Here is a 21,336-nt window from a genome sequence, read left to right as displayed (position 1 = left end):
GTTTGAAGTTACAAGACACTTTTCTTGAAAAATCTGACAAATTTTAGTACGCTTTCTACTTTCACTTTTCAGCAAAGTTCCACATTCTGTAAAATTAGCCATCTTGTAGCCATCAATAGCATCTTCCTTTCAGTGTTCAGTTAGAAATGGAAGAGAAAAGAAAATGCAAAAGAGTACAAGAAAACCCTTGGTGATGTAAAGTTATCATCTGGGCTAATAACCTAGAAGGGACATGAACGACCTTTCTCTTTCAAGTGCGGAGCTTTCCGGGAGAATCCCGGGCAGCATCTGAGCAGACTACATAAAAAAAGTGATTCACTCCTAACCGAAGATGGAAAGTTAAAAGTGTTCGTCCACAGCCATCGAACACAAAACTGGCGATGTCGGCATCTGCAGATTCTGCACCAAATGCTGTTGGCCGAGATGTGCAAGTAAAACAAGTGCAAACCAACAGGTTATCTACCAAATAGGGGAACATGTTACAAAATCTGACAAACAACAATTAGCTCTTCCGTACAACCCTGAAAAAGCACTTCCTTGCAACGGGTCCGTTATTAAAGAATGAAGATTTCACGCTTGCCGCAATCCCGCACCCCCACCCCACCCCCCGCGGGCCCCTCTGGGTCCCCCAGCCCAGCTAGTACGTCAAGGCACCGGATTCCTCCGTGCGGGACCCCCACCGGGGAAGAGTGGCGTGTGGAAGCGTCCTGTATCTGGAGCCAACAAAGTTGGCCTGATGCATTCTCCAAATCTGCAATCGCGAGCGGGGAGATGAGCTGAACTGGAGTCGTCGGAACGGGAAACCACCACCCAACCTCAGAAGTGCAAGAGCAAGGGACGGGTTGCAAGAGGCAGCTTTAAAAGAACAACTCTTGCTCCGGGCACCCCCCCCGCCCCCAATTCTCGGACGCGGGCGGACAGATGTGGCACGGAGGGGGCCAGTCCTGCAGGCGTGGACACTGCAATGGGGCACTTTTCCTTACAAGTGGCAGCCGCCACGACCCCAGGGCTCCGCCGGCTCCCAGCCGCTCCCGCGCCGCGCGCCTCCTCCCTCCCTCCCTCCCTCCCTCCCGCGCCGGGACTCCCCAAAGGGCCGCCCAGGTCGCCCTCGAGTCCCCGCCCACCCCCTCACCCCCCGCCCCCCGCTTCCCCGCCGGCCTCATCCCTCCCCGAGCACCGCCGAGCTGCAGTCCTCTGGTTTTAATAAGACCCGAGTGGCCCTGGGCTAGCGTAGCGGGCTTCCCTCCCGGAGGCAGAGGCGGGGAAGGAGAGGCCGGAGGGTCCCCGCGCCGCCGGGCGGGGGCGGGGGCGGGGGCGCGGGCGGGCGCGCCCCGGCCGAGGCGCTCGGGACTCCGCGGGCCAGCCCCGGCCTCCTCCGGGGCGCTTCCCGGCAGCGCGCACCTCGCCCGCCAGTCCCTCCCGACAGGAGCCCGCCGCCGCCGCCCGCGGTCCGGGCACGCCGTGGGTCCCCGCCGCGCCTGTCACGGCGCACACCTGCCCGCCCGCGGCTTCCCCGCGCCGAGCAGGTGAGCCTGCGGCTGGGCGCGAAGTCCCGAGGCGCCCGCCGTCCGCGCCCGGGGGAGCCAGGCGGGGCCCCGCCGCCGCCGCCGCCGCCGCCGCCGCCGCCGAGCTGCTCCGCCACGCGGGCGCGGCGCGGGCCGGCGGCCCCAGGTCCTCACCGCGGCTCGCAGCCCTCGCGTCCCGGCCGCGCGCCCGCGCGGGTGTCATGGCCGAGCGGCGGCCCCAGGCGAAGTTTCCCGGAGCCGACGGCTTACCTCGTCGTCCAGGGGCGGCGGCGGCCCTGGGCGGAGCGGCGCGACGGCTGCACGGGCGACCGCGGCCGGCGGAGCCGAGGAGGACGTGCGAGCGAGGCCCCGGGAGCCACGGAGCGCCGCGATGGGAAGAGGAAGGCGCCGGGTATCTACAATCAGAGCGTGGGCTGACCGTGACGTCACAATGGCGCGGCCAGCCAATCGCGGCCCGAGGGGCGAATCAAGCGCTATGATGTCATGCGGCCCCGGAGCCAATAGCGGGACAATAGAACTTTCGTGATTGTAAATTCCGGAGCCCGGGGCCGCGGCGGGCCGAGGCCGGGGTTGGGGCCCTCGGCTTCACGTGTCTCCGGGCGATCTTTTCCCCCCTTTCTTCCTCATAAGCCTGCGGGGAACGCAGGGCCTGCGCAACCGCGGCCGGCGGCGAAGCTCCTGACACCCTGAGCTCCGCATCTCTGACAGCCAGGCCGGCAGGGCGAGGTCGTGGCCGCGCTGGGACGACGGCAGCTCCAGCTCGGCGGCGCGCTCTCAGAGGCCTCGCCTCTAGGATTCCGAACCGGATCCACCTCTCCTTGATTTTTTTTTTTTTTTTTTTTTTTTAGCTCAAAGGGTTAAATACCTGCAGAGACCACCGGAGCGGAGGTCTGCAGCTGGACAAGATAAGGCAACGGCGAAAAGCACTCAAAATCGTTGTTAGAACCTAACTCCATTTGGATAGATTTACTGTGACTTTTTTTTTTTTTTCTCCTAGGGATTCTCACTTTTCCTTAGAGGTCACTACCAACTTCATTTCTACTCTAGAAATTATTCCACAGGCTTTTTTAAATTATTATTATTTGTGATAGACACAGAAAGAAGCAGAGACACAGACAGAGGGAGAAGCGGGCTCCATGCACGGGGAGCCCGACGTGGGACTCGATCCCAGGACCCCAGGATCGTGCCCTGGGCCAAAGGCAGGCGCCAAACCGCTGAGCCACCCCGGGATCCCCTCCACAGGCTTTTAAAAGGAGGAAAGGTGGTGAAGTAAGTGACGCCTTTTCGGCTAGACAAACGTAAGCACTCAAGACAGTGCTTTGTGCTCAAGGCACGAATAGATCCTTGCTGTTTTTCATTGGTACTTAAAACTCCGGGCCTTGGTCATCCTAGTATCCCACACTTGCCCCATATCAAGCCCCAGAAATTAAGCCTTTCTCCTTGTGTCCTCTTACTACTCCAAGTAGGTTGAGCCAACATAGGCAACCATTTAACGTAGGTAAGTGTATTCTCAATGTAATGTTTATCATGTACCAGCTGTGTTCCAGGCACTGGGCCACTGCAGTAAGAATAAGGATGTACAAACTGTATACAAATTAGATAATTTAAACATACACAAATTGAGGTGATTTAAACATACACAAAATAGTCCATTGTCATTCAACTCCACAAACACTGAATGGCTTCAGTTTGTCAAATGCTGTACTAGATGTTAGAAAAAGAACCTCAAGGAACCCCTCTGCCTATAATAAAGTAATAATAAAGTAATAAAGTCGGGAAACAATTACCATGCGGCAGTCAATGCTACAATGGAAACCGAGATAACACTGATTAAAAGATTTCTGATAAGGGGCATGTGAAAAGCATGTGCTAGAAGCATAGAAGAGTTTGGTGAAGGTATTTCCTTTATTTTTCATTCTTCTGTTAGCAGGCCAAGGCCAGAGTTGGTTCAGCTCTCTGTTAGTCTAGCCAAGTTCTGTCTTTCCCAGTTTTAAAAGTTTCATATTCCAAAAATCTCAAGTTTTACAATACACTCAATTTTATTGTGCTCACTTATCAGTAAAATGTTTTTAGCCTGTACTAGCAAAATATTTGTGTTTATTTTTAATTACGGACTTAACTGTCAAGTCATATAGTAATTATTTTTTCTTAAGGTAAAAGTAAATACAAAGTTGTAGTATTTTATGCATGTTGTTTTCTGATTGTACCATCTTTCTCAATCCATGAGATAGATGCTTGTACCCCCACTTTAAAGACCTTTAGGCTTTAGGTTGTAAACTCCATTGGAAGGGGAAACATGTTGAATTTTGCTGTTTATCCGCAGATCTTAGTACAGTGCTTGGTATATGATAAGAGCTTAGTAAATATGTTTTGAATGAATGAATTCTTGTTCCTCCTCCCCATCATCCCCAGGTGCTTCCATTTTCTGTTCTAGAATTCTAACCCTCTGTCATATAGTGTCCCAGGACTATTGATTCCTCTTAATCCTAAGGTGTAAAGGCATGTTCTCTTTCTTCCTCTCCAGAGACTTAGGGTTCCGAATACATATATGATTTAGGGAGAATTCCCCCTACCCTCACCCCACAGCTCATCTTACACCCTACAGTGTAAACTATCATGGCCACAGTACCAATTATTGTAGATTGCACCACTATCACAATCATGGATAAAGCTTTAAGGAAAGCAAGCAGTAAAACTGAAATGACTTCCCAATTTAAATATGGGTTGCTTTTTTTTTTTTCCAAATAAACCAAAAGAATGCCTAGGATTCATTGCCAGGGTTCAAGAAAAGTGTTTTAGGGATGCCTGGGTGGCTTAGCAGTTGAGTGTTTGCCTTCGGCCCAGGGCGTGATCCCAGGGTCCTGGGATGGAGTCACACATCGGGTTCCCTACATGGTGCCTGCTTCTCTCTCTCTCTCTCTCTCTCTCTCGTGAATAAATAAAATCTAAAAAAAAAAAAGAAGTCTTTTACTTAGTGTCAGAATCAGACTCTTGGCCAACCAGGTTCTTGACACTGTGCTAGAGCCATCCCACTGCTTAGGTGCAGTAAAAACAAAACAAAACAAACAAACAAACAAAAACCTATAACTCTTCCCTTTTTCTTTACAACATCCATACAATAGTCCCTAAGAAGTGATTATTGAATTATTTTCATTACTTAATACTTAAGTATTCCTTTTTATCTTTCTCCTTTTGCTTTTCTTTATTTTTAAATTCTGGTAGCTTTCTTTCCTTCTGCTCTTAGTTTTCATCAATGGCTTGAAATCTCCTCCAACCACACACTTCGAAGCATATTAGAAAGTTACTTCAATATTGCTCTCGAGAAAGAAAGAATTTGACATCCTGGAAAATATGTTCCATTGTTATAGCATCTGTAGTTAAATTAAGAAATAAAATTAAGGGGTGCCTGGCTGGCTCAGTCAGTGGAACAGGCAACTCTTGATCTCAGGATTGTGAGTTTGAGCCCCACGTTGGGTATAGAGATTAATTAAAAATAAAATCTTAAAAAAATGCAATAGAAAGTTTCAATAGAATGTAATTCTGATTAATGAGACTTGCTTTGGGACTCCTGGGTGGCTCAGCAATTGAGCGTCTGCCTTTGGCTTGGGGTGCGATCCTGGGGTCTGGGATCAAGTTCCGCATCAGGCTCCCTGCGAGGAGCCTGTTTCTCCCTCTGCCTCTCTCTCTCTCTTTCTCTGTGTATTTCATGAATAAATAAATAAAATATTTTTTAAAAAATGAGACTTGCTTCATTTCAGGATGAAACACTATATGTGCTTAGGAGATATTTGCACAATATAGTGAAACCTATTTTTTGAGGTAAGAAATAAGTCTATGTTTGCCTCTGGACCTTTGAAAGTTGGCTAAAATATAGGACAAGCATAAGCTAGTTTATGCTAAGCATGTCACTACAAAGTCTCTGTTGGCTCCTACTTTCCCCCTCCCCACCCCCCCCACCCCATGATCTTATTTTTTTCTTCTAATTTGTGTTTTCTGTTATCTTGCTGCCAGGGGTTCCCATTGGTCTGGCTTGTCTTTGTTAGAGGCAGATAGATTAAAGGCAGTTTCCTTTCCTCCCCAGAACAAGGAGTCATTTCTACACTTCCATTGTTACTCAGCTGCTACTCCTCTTCATTGTACTGGGGTTTATCTCTATTCCTGTCCTTGAGTGTTTATCCTGATGGATGTGAACTACTTGAGGGCATTGCCCTTGCCTGGTCTACCATGTTGTTTTCCCAACGGCTAGTAGAACTTCTGGCAAATAGCTGATGCTCATAAATATCTGTTGAATGAATGAACAGCTTGAACTATTTCTGGATACTCTGGCTTTTCTTCTCCACTTCCTTTTATATACTCTTCAGTACTCCATCCAGGAGTGACTGGACAATGAAAGGGGTCTGTGTCCTCAGTCCTCTCTATATACATCTACTTCCTAGGTGCTATTATCACCCTCTTTCATAGCTTTGGATTCTATATATACTCTATTTACCCCCAAATGTATTTCTTCCAAATGTATTTTCCCCTGAAGTCTATGTATTATGTATATAACTGCCTATTTTTTAAAAGATGTGTTTATTTATTCATGAGAGAGAGGCAGAGACACAGGCAGAGGGAGAAACAGGCTCCTTCCCAGGGAGCCTGATGTGGGACTCAGTACTCGCGGGATCACACCTTGAGCTGAAGGCAGATATTCAACCACTGAACCACCCAGGCATCCCTATAACTGCCTATTAAGGACTTCTCCTCTTAGATGTCTAAAAGGCAACTCAAACTGAAAATAATAAAAAATGAATTCTAGATTTTCCCTCATATCCAGGGTCTTCCCCAGCTTTGTAAATGACCGTTCTACTCATTCAGTTTCTCAAGCCAAACATCTTAGAGTTATGTTTAGCTCCTCTCATCCTCTTACACATCCTACATCCTTGCACTAACTAAATTCTGTCTCCTCAATCTTTGAAATATACCCCGATTCTTATTTCGCCACAACTACTGGTTTAAGTTAATACAGCTGTTGCTCAGAATTTTCCAACAGCCCGGACCTCTAGTGCTTTTGTCACCCACAGTCTATTCTCAACCCAGCAGCCCGATTGATACTCTTAAAACCAAAGCCAGATGATGTCACTTGTGTACTTAAACCATCAATCAACCTATCATCTCAGTTAAGAGTAAAAAAACCCTTACAGTCACTTATAAGGTCCTTCATGACTCAGCACCAGTGTCTTCTACCCACAATCACCTCTTTAGTACTGGACTTGCCTCAGGGCCTTTATACTTACTCTTCCATCAGGCCTAGTATAATCTCACTTAGAAATCTACAAGACTTACACTTTTACTGCATTCTTTATAAATGTCATCGTCTTAGAGAGATCTTAAACTCTAAGTTTGCAACATCTCCCTCCCTGCCTCTCACATTCTGGAACCTTTTTACCCTGCTTACATTTTCTCTTTAGCACTTACCACTATCTGACATACTAAAGATTTACTTTTAATATTAAGGTCGAATTCAACTCTCGGTTCTCAACTTCTTCAAATGCTTAGCTCTGTTAAAAATAAGATTTTAGAACAGGACAGATTCTCAATGTGTCTTTTACTTTGCTGGTTATCAACAGATAACTTTCATAATTGATAAAAATTATGTAATATATTAAAGAGCTGAAGATTTCTAGGGAGCAGACAAAAACAGACAATGACCAAACTTCTGGCTAAAAATTATGTGCAACTGGCAAAGAGTAGCCACATGGTGTCTATTGTTGAGGAGTATATTCTGGTTGAGCTGTTGTGTTCTTCAAATGCTCTTTATGATTTTTGGCAATGCTGAGGTAGCACAGAATATGCTTTGCCTTTATTCCATCATTTATAAAACAAGTCCTCTAATAATTACTCATAAATGATTTAGTCATGCTAGGTCATGTGATATTTTAGTTTATATGCATTATAAAAGGCCTTGCTTTTGTGCACCTGCAATGTTAGACATGCTGTTACATTGCAAAAACTGGTAGTATAATTTCTTTCCACAATCTCAAGTTCATTGTTTGGCAGAAGTGAATGTGGTAGCATCATGAGACTCACCTGAAATTCTATGAGTGTGTTGCAGTTCAGTTGCAAACTATTGTTTGGTATCTGAACACGAAGCACATTTTATTTTTCAAATTTAAGTGTATTCCCTAGGGTTAGGTTCACTAAGTCAATTCTCTTTTAGCTAAATAGCATTACAGTATTGCGTTCTAATCTGAATGATTAAATGACACACTCTATCAGATGTGGGGCTACACTCTCAGATGTATTTCAATAGAATGAACTCAGGTATAAAGCTTAAAAAGCTATTAGATATCCTATATGCATAAAAGTGGGGCAATTTTAGGCTCTTTCAGGTCTAGAAATAAAAAGTACAATAGTATATCATTACTTTTGCATTTTGCTCATCAATAAGATTAACTTCTACATAGTCTCAAACTTTATGTAATCTTTTCTTTTGTCTCTACACCCTTTTTACTTCCTTAAATGTGACCTAGAACAGAATGTTTCTTTCCTATTCTCCCCATAATTGAAGCACTCCATGCAGGCCTTTAAAAAAATCACTTATTAATATTATAATTATTTGCTTATACCTCTTTTCCCCAACTCAAGGCTGGAAAATGTGTCATGTGTCATCTTTTTCCTCTAGCTTTATGCTATGCCAGATATTTAGCAGGCATTCAATAAATGTTCACTGAACTAGACTCTCAAAAGACCATTTACTTTCTTCATGATAAATACAGCAATAAGACAGCAAACTGTTTCATGATACGCAAGAAAGATTTTTGAGGCCCCAAATTCATTTCATCAGCTTACTGTGCTCTGATAGTATGATTAGCAGCTTCTGAAAGTGCTCCCAGTGATCCCTGGCACCTGATCTTTATGCCCATGAGTTGGACTCAGTAACTTGCTCCTAACAGAAAGAACAAGGCAACAATAATGGAATGATTTTCCAGGATAAGGTTGAGAAAGAATTGACTACTATCTTACTAGCACTCTCCATTGCAAACTTGTTGAAGCAAGGTGCCATGTTGGAGATGCTCACAAAACAAGAAACTAAGTATGGCCTCTGGCCAACAGATAACTAGGAACTGAGGTCCTCAGTGTGATAGCCCACAAGGAACTGAATCTTGCCAATGACCACATCAGTGAACTAGCAAGTGCCTTCTTCCTTAGCAAAGCCTTAAGATGACCCCAGGCCCAGTTAATTTTAATTGTAGACTGTGAGAAACCCCAAAACATAAAACCCAGCTAAATGAGCAATTCCCCAATTCTTCACCTGCAGAAACTTTGAAAGAAAAACTGTCATTTTAAGCTACTGTTTGGGGGTCATTTGTTATAAAGCAATAGATAACTAATACAGATAAAATCAATAATTTTACTTTTAAAAACAGAATCAGAGACAGAATAATTGAAATGAAGTTTATTTACTTGTTGGAACAATCAAGATATGCCTAATATTTTGATAACTATGTCAATATTTTAGTTCTAAGAATTTGCCTTTCCCAGTATGGTTTTCTCATATCACAAGAAAACATTTACACATATGGGAGTAGGTTGCCAAATTTCAAAAGGAGGAGGTAGAGATCAAGGCAGGCCACTCTGTAAACAAAGCAAGGCATACTGCTCCATGGAATGAGGGCTGAGAAAGGACCTACATTCTCAGCCCAACATCAATAAACGTTTTTCAACTCAGAGGGTTAGTCAAGTGCTTCAAATTTTCATTTCATTTATTGCTTTGAATCAAGGCATTGCCAGTTGGTTACTAATAAAACACAAACCGGAAAATAGACACAAACACTATGTAAAAAGAAGAATACACTGTACTTTCATTTACTAATAGGTAGGCCGAATTAGTTTATTGGATCAATTAAGTTCAGAAAGCATGAAAGCCTGGAAAGTTTCGTTGTGGTGAAGAGAAATTCCCAAACACCAGGGATAAAGGGTGCCATAGTGGATGTACAGGACAAGCATAAAAATACAAAATTAATATTTCAGGAAACACAAATGCTCATTTCACTTTTTAAATTTTCCTGGGCACCTTAGCAGCATATCTGGAAATAAGTGGATACGGGGTATATATTTTCTGAGTATTTTGGGGGGACCTGGTATGTGCCAGGAATTGAGAGAATAAAACTATAACACTTGGTAAAAAGTCACATATCTTAAGAAGTGCAAAAAAAGTGCTATGAAAATTCAAATGTTGCAGAGGATGAGAAAAGGGAATCGAACCCCTTGCAGAGGCTATACTCTCTCCTTAAAACTGCTCACCTCCCCCTTTTCCAGGTCTCAACTTACAAGTCACCTTTTCAGATGCGCCTTTCCTATTATCTTGGGAAAAAAAATCAGTCTTTCGTCTTTGCATTTCTCCTTCTTCAACTACAACCCTAATCCTTAGTTCACAGCACATTGCATAATCTGTAATTGTTTTGGTTGCTTATTTTTATCCCCACCTGCTGTAATGAAGCTTTTACCCTTCAGGATGTTAGAAACAAGTCTATCTTGCCCCCTGAGGTGTGCCGGGCATAAAGTAGGCACACAATAGTATCTGCTGAAGGACCCAATGTGAACTATGAAGTCAAATAAGGGACTGGTATAGGAACAGGAAAAAAAAAAAAAAAGCTGCCTTTCCAGACAGGGATGTCCAGACACGGAATCCAATCACAGCTCTTACTCCGACGAGCAAGGCCCTGCTTGCACAGCGCGCTCAGAGAAGCCAGGAGGGATTCTCGGGGCGCGGGGACGCCCCTCGCCGGGGGCCTGAGAGCAGGCGCGGCTTCTCCCTCCCCTCCCCTGCCCCTCCCCCCGCCCCTGCACCCCCGCCCCCACCCCCGGTCTGCATCGCAGCCCCTCTGGGGCCCCTATCACTTCCGGGCCCCCACAGGCGCGCCCAGCCCGGGGACCAGAGCCCGCCCACCGGGCCCCCCTCCTCCTCTCGCCCGGCGCGGGGACCGTTGGGCGCCCGCCGCACAGGGCGGTGCCGCCGCCGCCCCTGCGCCCCTCTGCGGCTCGCCCCCGCCCGGCGCCCTCCGCCCTCCGCCCTCCGCCCTCCGCGTCCCCGCCCCGCTCCCCCGTCGCGGTCACCCCATTCATCCCGCGGCCGCACCCGCCAATCACCGCGCACCGCCGGCGCCGCATCTGGCGATGGGGCGGGGCCTCCCGCGGCGGGCGCGCGCTCCTTCCCCGCCCGAGGCTCGCGCGCCGGCGGGGTCATTCCCGGGCATTGACCGGCCTCGGCCCGGCGCTGACCCGGCGGGGGACCCGGGGGGAGGGGGTGGCGCTGAGCCTGGGGCGGGCAGCTGGGCGGCCGGGACCGCGGAGGGAGGCCGGCGGCCGGGGGAAGGCTGCGGGCGGTGCTGCCTCCGGGGTCCGCGCGCTGCGCCGTCCCGCCCGGAGCATCCCGCCCGGAGCATCCCGCCCGGCGACTGCGGCGTCCCGGGTCTCCGAGGCGCGCGACCCGGGGCAGCTGCCGGGGGTGGGAGAAAACGGCGAGGAAACGTGTCGGCGGGCGGCCCAGCCCAACGCCGGGGCCCGGGGAAAAGCCTCGAGAGAAGCTTTCAATTTTTTATTTTATTTTATTTTATTTTATTTTATTTTATTTTATTTTTTTATTTTATTTTATTTTATTTTTTTATTTTATTTTATTTTATTTTATTTTATTTTTTTATTTTATTTTATTTTTTTATTTTATTTTATTTTATTTATTTTGCTTTCAATTATTTTAGTCTCCCGCCCCCCCCGTGAATTAGCCCTCTGCTCTGGAGTTTGCTAATGTGTCACCACTGCAGAGAGGGAGGTATTACAAAAGGCTGAGGTTTAAAATTTAAATGTGAGGTTGCATTAACATTTTTAAAATTTGAGCTTTAAGTTATATTTGCTTGTGGCAGCCTCATAAACTGTGATGTTGAAAATACTTCTTTTGGAATATTTCATAAATGGGCTCCCCCCCTCCTCCCCGCCGCTGTCTGATTTATCTTCCATAGTGTCTTATTTCCCCAGGAAGGATAAGAGGAAACCTAGTTGGCTTTTCTGTTGGTGGGAAAAGTCACTCTTTCACTCCCCACTCTCCACCCTGTCCCCAAAACACTTAAAGGCACAGAAAGCACTTTGATCACAAACTGCTGCTAGATGTTTTCACTTCTCGTTTAATTCTCTCTCTCTCTAAAAGGTTTTATTTATTTATTCATGAGACACACAGAGTCAGAGAAGCAGAAGATCCAGGCAGAGGAGAAGCAGGCTCCCTGCAAGGAGTCCGATGTGGGACTTGATTCGGGATCCTGGGATCAGGCCCTGGGCCAAAGGCAGACGCCCAACCGCTGAGCCACCCGGGCGTCCCTCATCCCTCATTTAATTCTCCTAACCAATCTGTAGGAATAGGTATTATCACTCTTTTCAGATGTCAGAACCAGATCCAGATGAACCTGGCCAGGGTCACAAGTTTGTTAGTTACAAAGTTTGGGCCCTTTCCACAATTCTTTCCCTGAGATCATGTAATTTCAATCCTCAATAAGTGAAAGGTGGGAAGAAATCTAACGCTTTGGGAGTCCTTAGCTCAGGATGGTGCATCTAGCCAAGTGCAAGCACTTCTTGGAGATGGATTTGTGTTTCTTGAGAACTCTGTTAAGTGCATAGTTTTCATGCCAGAACTTTGAAGAGTTCTGGAAGTAGAGTTCCTTGAAGTTCTGAAATGCATGGTCACATGTGGGCTGATGCCTTTTGCAACCCTTGCAACCTGACCTGAAACAAAACCCCTGTTCATAATTAAGTGTCGCCAGTGGGGATGCTGGAAGGCTGCCCAGGTCTTGTTCAGGGACTTTAGACTTTGTGGCAAACAGAGTACAGAAAAGTTGGATTAAAGACAGAGTTAATTAGGTCACAGAATGCTTTCTGTGGGTAGAAAGTAGCAAGCTATGATCGGACTTTTAACTCAATCCGATTTAACAGATTGGCTGAGTATATCTGCTCCATGCTCCATGCTGTGGGTACACAAAGATGAGTGAGAAGCTTTTCCTGCCTGCTAGAAAAGATCACAGTTGGGTTAAGGCACATTAGTGAGTTCAGAGTATGAATAATAGTAAAGGAAGGCAGTACAGAAAGTGACAATAGGTGGATACCAGGCAGGAATTATGGATGTACTTTCACCAAGCAGTGCAGGTCAAAATGCAGAAGGAAAGGAGGCTCCTTTAGGCTCCAAGATGAAGAGTCAGGACTTTTCTTCACCAAGCAGCCAGAATGGCTTTTTTTTTTTTTTTTTTTTTTTAAAGCCAATCCAATATCCTTCAACATCCTTTAACAGCTTTCCCATTGCACTTGGTACTAAATCCCAAATCCTTACTATGATGTGGAGCCCTGCATGATGCAGGCCCTGCCTACCTGCCCATCCTCCCAGGGCACCACTGTCTACACTTGCGCCATGCCCTTCATCTCTTTGTTTCTCAGAAATGAAACTTTTTCTCAACCCAGGCCTTTTACACAGCATCCCCCCTGCCCGGTCACTCTACTACCCTGTCCCCTTTCTGTACCCTTTTTCCTAGGTCATCTGTTCTATCTCAGCTTCAAGTTGCTTCCCCTGAGAAGCTCCCCTTCTAAATAAGACCCACTGTTATAACTCTCATCAGATCCTTTTGATTCCCCTTGTGCTTAGCAAAATTTTCTAAGATACTGTTATTTATGTGATTATCTCTTTGACATCTGCCTGTCCCAGCAATGCATCATTTTTTCTAATAGGGCTTATAACAACTTATAAGATATATTTATTTCTGAAATTACTTGTTTTTATGTCTGTTGGCCCAACCTCCTGTGGGCTCCATGCAGACGTGTTTTTGTTTCCTATCATATTCAGCAGTTAGCACGATGGTTGGCATATTGTCAGTGCTCAATAAATATTTCTTGAATTAATTCTCAGAATCTGTCCATCTAGAATACATGTTGGGGAATAGTGGGAGGTGGGCTGAGAAGATAGGATGGAGCAGATGCAAGGGGTAGAGAGAAGCATTTCTACCCTGTGGTAGATCTGCACTGGTTGATACGGAAGCCACTGGCCATATGTGAGTATTTAGCACTTGCAATGTGACTAAAGAACTGACTTTAAATTGTTTACTTTTAATTAACTTACTTGTCTTAAAGTATACCTGGGACAATGTGGCTATATGAAGCTACTTTTAAAAAATCTTTTAAAAAATTAATTTATTTTCAAAATTTAAATTCAATTTGCCAACATATAATACCCAGTGCTCCTCCCATCAAGTGCCCTCCTCAGTGCCCATCACCCAGTTATCTTATCCCCCCACCCACCTCCCCTTTGCAATCCTTTTTTTGTTTCCCAGTTTGGAGTCTCTCATGGTTTGTCTCCCTCTCTGATTTTTCCCACTCAGTTCCCCTCCTTTCCCTTATAATCCCTTTCACTATTTCTTATATTCCACATGTGAGTGAAACTATATGATGAATGTCCTTCTCCAATTGACTTATTTCACACAGCATAATACCCTCCAGTTCCATCCATGTTGAAGCAAATGGTGGGTATCCATCCTTTCTGATGGCTGAGTAATATTCCATTGTGTGTGTGTGTGTGTATATATATATATATATATATATATATATATATATATATATACCACATCTTCTTTATCAATTCATCCGTTGAAGGGCATCGTAGCTCCTTCCACAGTTTGGCTATTGTGGACATTGCTGCTATGAACTTTGGGGTACAGGTGTCCCAGCGTTTCACTACATCAGCATCTTTGGGGTAAATACCCAGGAGTGCAATTGCTGGGCCATGGGGTAGCTCTGTTTTTAACTTCTTGAGGAACCTCCACACTGTTTTCCAGAGTGGCTGTACCAGCTTGCATTCCCACCAACAGTGCAAGAAGATTATCTTTTCTCTACATCCTCACCAACATTTGTTGTTTCCTGTCTTGTTAATTTTAGCCATTCTCACCAGTGTAAATGAAGCTACTTTTTAAATAAGTTTTATGAAATTCAAATATCGGGTTAAGGAAAATATAATTTTAGACTTAGTTTCACTAATTCTAGGGGGTATACCCAAAGAATTGAAAGCAGTGACTCAAACACATACTAGTACATCAATGTTCATAGCAGCAAATAGCCAAAAGATGGTCATACCCAAATGTCCACCCACAGATGAATTCATAAGCATAGTGGGATATATATGTGAATATAATTCAGCCTGAAAAAGGAATGAAATTTTGATACATGCTACAACATAGATGAACCTCAAAAGTGAAATAAATGAAATAAGCCAGTGGCAAAAGAACAAACATGGTTTGATTCCACTTATATGAGATAACCTAGAACAGGCAAATTCATAGAGAGGAAGAAGAATAGAGGTTACCTGGGGCCAGAGGAATTGGGGAGTTATTATTTAATGGGGATAGAATTTCTGTTTGGAATAATGAAAATGTTCTGGAAATGAATAGTGGTGATGTTTGCATAGCCTGGTGAATACACTAAAAGCTCCTGAATTGTACCCTTAAAAATAGTTAAACTGTGAATTTTATGTATGTTTTACTGCATTAAAAATTAATTTCAGTAATTCCTTTTTACTTTTGAAAAATGTGGCTTACTAGAAACATTTAAATATCAAACATGGCTTCCTCATTATGTTCTATCAGGCAGCACTGGGTTAGACAATGGAGAAGATGAGTAAATTTCTGTGGTGAAGGGTTCACTGATGTCTGTGGCATCAGGAAGGCTGCTTGCAAGGAGGGCAAGAGGGTATCACATTGTGATGAATCCAAGAATTTAAAATTTTGCAGAATAGGTTATATATAAAAAGATACATATGGAAAAGCCTGGATGGACAGGGGAGGGGATGCACAATAGGATTTGAACAAGGAAGGGCTTTCTTTGTGCCTAAAGTGGAAACCTTCTAGAGACAGTGTTTTCCTTGCAGTAACAGGATAACTTGGCAGTTATCCCAGCGTGATGTTTCTTAATTGTTGCGGGATCAAATGAATATCGTGTGTGAGAAAGCTTTTTAATCTGAGAGAGGTATCAGTGAGGTGAGAGACAAGGGTGAGACACAGATAAAGTAAATCACAAGAATGGGATTTCTTCAGGGTGTTCATGGTGATGCTTTCCATCTGTCTGCTCCTGCTTCTATAAAGAAGCGCTGGCTTGGGAGGTTTTCTACTAGTGCCACAGGATCATTTGTATAAAACTGTGAGAAGGATCATCCATCTTGATTCCTTTAGTGAGAGAAACCCACACCTCCATAATTGTGCCATCACTGTTTTCAGAATATTGTTCTTGGAGAACAATTATCTTCACACATTCAGGGTTGCTCTGTTACTTGTGAAGTTTTCAACCACCCAGAAGCCAGGTAAGTGCTGACCCCAACTCAGGAATGTGTACTGGGCCTAAGGACAAGAGCTATAGGAGAAGGTGTCAGGACAACAATCAAAGACAATTTGTCCAACTTGGTCTGTAGCTCCTGGAAGCCAGTGTGAGATATATGATCCAGAACTACTTGAGAGCTGATCTCGTGGGTTCTTGAGAGTAGTTCTCAAGAGCTACATGGGTTGCCTGGACCTGACTCCAGCACATCCTTACAGCCCTCTGACAGTTTAGGAAACGGTCCGGTTCTTTGGGCCCCAGATTAAGAATGGCTGTTGCTGGGGCACCCAACACCGGATCCACCCTGGTCAGAAGTACATTTGCCTCTCCAGAATTAAAATTTCACCTGCATGGGGCTGAAAATGGCTCTGAGACTGGGACTATAGGGAGTGAGGCCAAGTTCCCTGGAGAAAAATCCATATAGTCAGAATATGAGTTTAATACTCTACAAAACAATGCAGAGGCATTCTCTGTCCAGATGAAATCAGAAGCTTGGTGGAACTGCTAAAAAGTTTGTACCGAGTAAGCTTTGTATCTATCTGCATATTTGTATTTATTGCTGTTTTTAGGTTTAGCATGGCTTAGTTTTTTTTAAAAGATCCCTGTAAGGCCTAAGATTATGTCCTTGTCTGACCATTCCAATAAGTTACCAAAAATAAGTTCCTAGAGCAAGTCTGTATAGTATTGGTGCTGGTATGGGATGAAGGAGTAGGTTTTAAATACGATCCAAATTCCTACAGCCAACCTCTGGCATAAATAGTGCCTTTGGAGAGAGTTTACCCTTAGGCCCGACTGTGTTGGCCTGATCATGACTAAGAGCTTACATTATGTTTCTAGATATCACAAGTAATTGAGTTACTAACATAGTTTCTTTTGTCATCTTAGCACAGAATGCTATTTCTGTGCTCCCCATTTCATGGCTAGGTTTGCTCTCCATGAAGTAGAAATTAGGATACTTATCTGAAAACAGAGAAGATCTTTGGCTTGAATGTTTTAAGTAACAGCTGGTTTAACTGAACCTGATAATGATTCTAGCATCCACCATTTTCCACTTCAAGGAGACATGGGAGCATTACATAGATTCCCAGGGAAACAGAGGCATGGAGAAAAAGTGCTCATCTGTTAAATGCTTAAATTGTCTGAGATTAACTATTAAGATTGGGCTCCAAACAGCAGACTACTAGAAAAAAAAAATCACTGTTTTATAAATTAGCAAACTTCTTGGGGCTACTGGGTGGCTTAGTCAGTTAAGCATTCATCTCCTGGTTTCTGCTCAGGTCATGATCTCAGGGTAGTGAGATTGAGCCCCGTGTTGGGGCTTGTGGAGCTTGCTTAAGATTCTCTTTCTCCTTCTGCCCCTCCACCACCAAAGAAACCTTAAAAAAAATAAATTAGCAAACTTCTTGATTCATCTTATGCGGTAATGCCAGAGAATGCAGCTCAACTAAAGGTGCTAAGAGATTAAAAAGGATACCTAAACCTTTTAATCTAGCAACACCAATAAATGGTAAATTCTTTAATCTTTTGGATGGCTCTGGGAGAGACATGGTGGTTTTATATATCAATGACTATAATATTTGTACACTAAATTGTCATGATGTCAACATTTCTGCATTCTCAATTTCTGGTAGTAGTTGCTGTAGTTGTTGCTTTGTTTTTTATGAAAGGTTAATGGCATGGTTCTCTACTGTGTCTTGTCCTCTTGTTGCCTAACAAATCTAAGCTGTTTTGATAAAGTCCAGTAACTGTTTACTCACTACACTAATGAGAAGCCCTTATGGGAAGGGTAGAAACCACTGCTACCAACTGTTTGTTTTTCTGAAGGATTCATAAAAAATCTCAAATCCGCATATTGCTTGGTCCTGAACGAACACAGATTTTTAGATCCTATATGCAATTTTGTTTTTCCATGTTGCTACATTATCTTTTTATTTTTTAAAGATTTTATTTATTTGAAAGAGAGAACTTGCAAGTGGGGAGGGCAAGTGGAGGGAGAGGGAGAGGGAGTCAAGCAAACTCCCCACTGAGTGCAGAACCAACACAAGGCTCCATCTCAGGACCCTGAGATCATGACCTGAGCCAAACTCAAGGGTCAGACACTTAACGGACTGAGCCACCCAGCCGCCCCTATATTATCTTTCAAAAAATGTCCATTTAATAATTGTACCATAGTCATTGCTTAAGCCATTTGTACTTAATGCAAATTTCTACGTTTTGGACCAAATCTACTGAATCCAAATAACTGGGGGTGAGCTCAAGAATCCCTGTCACACAAATTCTTCTTTACTAGAGCTGGCTTAAAAGTTGTAATTTTCCATTGTTATAAATAAATTTGCAATAAATGCCTCTGTGAACCTTTGATTTCCTTCTTTGAATAATTTCCTTATTTTTTTAGTATGTCATTTTCTTCTAAATAGGATGAACCAAAAGTACATATGACATTTAATCTATTTTCCTTTTTAATATTCTTTTCCCATATTAATTAACAAATATTTCCAAGAATAATAGACTTGATTTTTATCTACATTTTAAATCCTGCATGTGAGACAGCCAATAGTTTAAATCTAGAGAAATTAGGAGACAAAAGACAAACTCTTTCCACACTCTACCTGGTTGACTAGGTTAGGAAGGAAGGCAATGGAGATGCAAAGGGGATTTGTTCCCACACATGTGGGAATAGAAGTAACTAGTGGTAGTGAATGTTGTTCATTCTTAGAGAGAAATTTCACATACTTTTTAAAAGATTTTATTTATTTGAGAGAGAGAGAGCATGAGCAAGGTGGGGGGTGGGGGGAGAAGCAGACTCCCCACTGAGCTGGGAGCCTGATGGTGGCTCCTTCCCAGGATCCTGAGATCATGGCCTGTGCTGTGCAGGTAGCCCACAATTTCACATTAATTATCTGATTAGGTTCTCTTAACCCTGTGAGGTAGATATGATTATTCTTACAGTATGGATTAGGAAGCCAAGGCTTAAGGTTGCTAAGAAATTGCCCAAGGCGTGGGTGATTGAATATGGGAGTTTTCCTGCCAGCTCTGTTCTGTGCTGTTTCACATCATAGGATTTATTTATTGGGAGTACCCTTTTCTTAACAGAATGTTCAGAGAAGTTTTCTTCTTTACCTCTACTTTTATTTCTGTTTGAAACTTTGGATGATCCCAGTCAGTTTAATGACAAAAGCAGGTAATAGCAACAAGTAATTGGAAAGTACTGCATCAGGTACTGTAGAGAGTACCAAGATGAGAGGGCACAGCCCAGGCCTCTAGGGGCTTTCATCTGGGAAATATAAATAGCATGTTTAAGACAAGAAGGGGCCAGGGACCATAGAAGATTTTGCTGGTTTCTTCCTTGACATTTGAGGAATAAGAGGCCTAACATTCCCCATCTGAGTTATTCCAAATAATCCCTCTTTGCTGGTCTCCTTTCATGAACTCTAAGCTCCTCAAGAGTGGGACATGGGTTCCCAATGCCTGTTGCTGTCTCCAAGGTTCATACACTGCCAGGTACAGAGCTGGCACACATTAAATGCATCTTGGCCCCAATTTCTTCCACATACAATATGTTTCATGATGTTTCCCCCCACTTAATCGGTATTTATTTAGTTTCTACTATGTGATAGGCACTATTCTAAGAACTTGGGAGATCAGGGAACAGAACAGACAAAAATGTATGACTCTTTGACTCTTGCAGAGTCAAAATGTATAATCATTGTTTTGCTCTCCAGGAGGTTGATCCTTGCATGGTATATAGCAGAGGAGAGGTGTTGAGAGTCTTGGCTTCCAGCTTTAGTTCTTCTGTACTCTTACAGCTAAAGAAATGCATGACTGCTAATAGCTGAAGAAGTTTCAGGTACCTCCCTGTCATTCTTTCTGTTAAACTTGACTCTACATAAACCTAAACTTCATTTGAAATTTTAGGGAACTGTCTAGGCAAGGACCTGGTATGGTGAAGGGCCTGCTTGAGGGTGGGGCTGGTGGAATGGATTAGCTTGAAATTAGGCCAGGCTGAGATCAGAGTAGAGAGCCTTGGAGAAGCCATTTAGGTTTTGGGTAACTGAGAGTGTTTTGACGTTTTTGAGGAAGAAAAATAAAGTGTTATCTGTAGAAGGAAGGTTTCCCTGGTAGTGGTGAGAGGGTTCACCACAGAGTACCAAGACAAATTAGGAGGGTCTTCCACAGAGCCTGCTATGAAATACTAGACCTATAGCATGACAGAAGAAATGAGAAGAGGGAAGGGAAGCTGCACAAGTAGAGACAATATAACTAGATGGCTGATGGAGAGAATTGGTGAGGGTGATAGGTATCTGGGAAGATGTTAGTGACATTAGCCATTAAAAATACAGAGCAATGCCCAGGCTTTTGATTGCTAGATGTGAATGATATAATGAATGCAATTTTGGATATTTTGTACCAATTAAGTAGGACAGCACCAGTCGTACTGGTTATGCCAAATTATTACATTTAATTCATCTCAATATATATTTCTAGAGTTCCTACCACTTGCTAAGTGTTAGAAGTCATACAAAGATGAGTAAGACAAGAAAAAACAAAGATGAGTAAGACAAATATTGCCTCAAATAGCTTTCAGCTTGATGACAGAAATAAAAAACAACAATAAAAGGTAAAATACAATATTTCATAAGAGAGGTATAGGAACCATCAAGACTTGAAGAAGAAAAAGCTTATGGTCCTTTAGGGGCAAGCTGTGATGGTTAGGATATATATATTTTTAAATTAAAAAGCATTTTTTCAGCATATTTCCAAGGGCTATGGCCAGCTGTGGCCATGGGATCTCCAACTGCATGCGAGAGCAACCCAAAGACACTTTGACAGCACAGATAGCATAAAGCCTACGTGCAGCTGCCACGCACCTTTCCTAGAACTGCTGGGGGTGGGGGCATTTTTTCCCCGCAAATGCCAAAAATATCCAATGAAATAATTAAGTTCAGAAACATCTAATAAATGTGGACTCAAGTGCAGTGATTATACTATGAAAATCTTAGTGAATTCCTTCCAGGGGGATGGCATGAGATGCTGTTTACCATCCACCTGGAGTTTCCTTGGTGAAATCTGAAAGCAGCTGAAATCTGAAAGCAGCCTCTGTACTCAGAGGGCAGGGAGAGACGGAAGGAAGAGGCAGGCCATTCCAGGTTGGTAGATGGCAATTTTAATAAGCAAAGGGAACTTGTATACTAGGCTTATCGTAACCTGTAGCAAGATGAGGAAAAAAAAATTTTTAGCAACAAAAACCTGTTTTATTTTTTCCAAATACAGATACAGAAGTTTGCATGTTTTGCAAATATTCCTTCAAAGCAACATTTCTTATACAGTCCCTTTGTTCTAAAAGCTCGACATAGATATGTATCCACAGTGCAATGTTGGCTTATCGAGGATCCACCTTGCATAACACTCATCATTTAAAAAGCCAAAATGATTAGTCGAA

At 43.7% G+C, this 21,336-nt stretch overlaps 1 protein-coding gene and 1 non-coding gene across 2 annotated transcripts in view; one reads left to right on the top strand and one right to left on the bottom strand.

Annotated features, from left to right (window-relative positions):
- ELOVL5 (ELOVL fatty acid elongase 5) overlaps positions 1–1,921 on the bottom strand; it is a 75,050-nt gene extending 73,129 nt beyond the window's left edge. Inside the window, exon 1 of the mRNA XM_072832633.1 lies at positions 1,776–1,921. The gene's annotated coding sequence lies outside the window, so the exon portion shown is untranslated. The remainder of the gene's footprint in view (positions 1–1,775) is intronic.
- Positions 1,922–20,643: 18,722 nt separating this feature from the next.
- Positions 20,644–20,777, top strand: LOC140637443 (small nucleolar RNA SNORA44). The gene has a single exon (XR_012034557.1). It is a non-coding gene; the product is annotated as a small nucleolar RNA SNORA44 (small nucleolar RNA).
- Positions 20,778–21,336: the final 559 nt, after the last annotated feature.

The sequence above is a fragment of the Canis lupus genome, chromosome 7, assembly GCF_048164855.1.
Source record: "Canis lupus baileyi chromosome 7, mCanLup2.hap1, whole genome shotgun sequence".
Classification (NCBI taxonomy): domain Eukaryota; kingdom Metazoa; phylum Chordata; class Mammalia; order Carnivora; family Canidae; genus Canis; species Canis lupus.
The sequence above is the reverse complement of the archived record's forward strand: the minus strand, read 5'-3'. Positions and strand labels throughout refer to the sequence as shown.